Genomic DNA, 1,737 nt, shown 5'->3' with positions numbered 1-1,737 from the left:
TGAGGGATTACCACTGGGGAGAGAGACACAGCTGCAGCACTGCATAGAGGAATTAGAATAAGGAATTACAACTTTGACCAGAGTAGCATCAAGCAGCACTGTCTAGAGTTCTTAGAATGGGTAATTACCACTGGGACCAGAAAAAAAGGTTACCAGCACTCCCTAGAGGACTTAGAATGAGGAGTTACCAACATGACTAGAGACACAGCTGCAGCACTGCTTAGCAGACTTAGAATGAAGAATTACCACAGGGAACAGAGACACAACTGCAAGCACTGTGAGGACTTAGAATGACGAATTACCAACAGGACCAGAAAAACAGCTAGCAGCACTGTCTTGAGCACTTAGAATGAGGAATTATTAACGACGGGACTAGAGAAGCAGCTAGCAGCACTGCCTAGAGGACTAAGAATTAGGAAGGACCACTGGGACCAGAGAAGCAGTTGCAGCACTGACTACAGGACTAAGAATGGGGAATTACCACTGGGGCCAAAGAAACAGCTAGCAGCACTGGCTAAAGGACTAAGAAATAGGAATTACCACTGTGAACAGAGACACAGACGCAGCACTGCCTCGAGGACTAAGAATGAGGAAGCCTCTTTTTAGCCGCGATTTAGGCGAGGCAAAGCGCCGCGTGCGGGAGCTGTACCGGGCCTGGTACCGAGAAGTGCCCAATACTGTGCACGTGTTCCAGCTAGATATTACAGTGCGGCAGGGCCGCGATAAGGTGCGCGAGATGTTCCGCAGGAACAGCCATGTCACAGATCCCCGTGCCATTGACATGCTGGTGATCAAGAACAGCCAACTTGTATTGGTGTGCCTCTGATCACTAAAGACCTGCTTGGACGCTCTGCTGCTCGAGGGGAAAGGTTGCTGAACTGCCCTGCTGCGGGACTGCGAGGACCATGGTGCTCAGCGCCTAGCTGATTGGACTCTCCTGGTTCCTCTTCCCGCTCCCGCTCCCGCCCCCGTCATCTGCATCCATTCACACAGCGCCTCGCGGCCCCCGCTTCGCGGGAGCCGCTCGTTGGTTCATCGCTATAAATATCCTGGCTGACAATCATTCTGCGTGTGCCTCTGATCACTAAAGACCTGCTTGGACGCTCTGCTGCTCGAGGGGAAAGGTTGCTGAACTGCCCTGCTGCGGGACTGCGAGGACCATGGTGCTCAGCGCCTAGCTGATTGGACTCACCTGGTTCCTCTTCCCGCTCCCGCCCCCTCCTGCCCTTTGGTTCTTCTTAAGCCCCCGATTGGACGCGCCAGCGGTACGCGCGCGGGACGTAGCTCGGGGCGAAGACCGGGCAAAGAGCGGGCTGTTTGTGGCCGTTCGTGGACGGCCGTGGACAGGACGGGCCACCCCCCTGACAAGTGCTACCATACATGGACTATACTCATCGTGAGTAGTAGCAAAGCTGCTGATAGGCGGGTCCTGCCTTATAGTGTTTTACGTTGTTGCTGTGTAAAGTTAACATCTTAGCAATTATTCCCAATTGTGTTCCCTGGTGCATTACTTTAACTGTTTTGAGACCCCTCCATTTTACGTAGGTAGCCTCCCAATAGTCTGACCCGCAACTATCAGTATGACCTCCCTTAGATCTGGTAGGAAGGTAATGCAGGCCACTAAAGGGGGTCAAGTACTAGGGACTCTCGATAATTTTATTACAAGAGCGGCCCGTGTTCTAGAACAAGAGATTATCTTAACCGAGAAAAGATTGTCCCTAGAAATTCAAGAGAAAA

At 52.2% G+C, this 1,737-nt stretch overlaps 1 pseudogene; it reads left to right on the top strand.

Moving 5' to 3' along the window:
• Positions 1-586: 586 nt before the first annotated feature.
• On the top strand, positions 587-826 carry LOC146832758 (NADH dehydrogenase [ubiquinone] 1 alpha subcomplex subunit 6 pseudogene; annotated as a pseudogene).
• Positions 827-1,737: the final 911 nt, after the last annotated feature.

Source organism: Triturus cristatus, chromosome 5_1, assembly GCF_964204655.1.
Source record: "Triturus cristatus chromosome 5_1, aTriCri1.1, whole genome shotgun sequence".
NCBI classification, from domain to species: Eukaryota; Metazoa; Chordata; class Amphibia; order Caudata; family Salamandridae; genus Triturus; species Triturus cristatus.
This window is presented reverse-complemented; position numbering and strand designations above follow the sequence as displayed.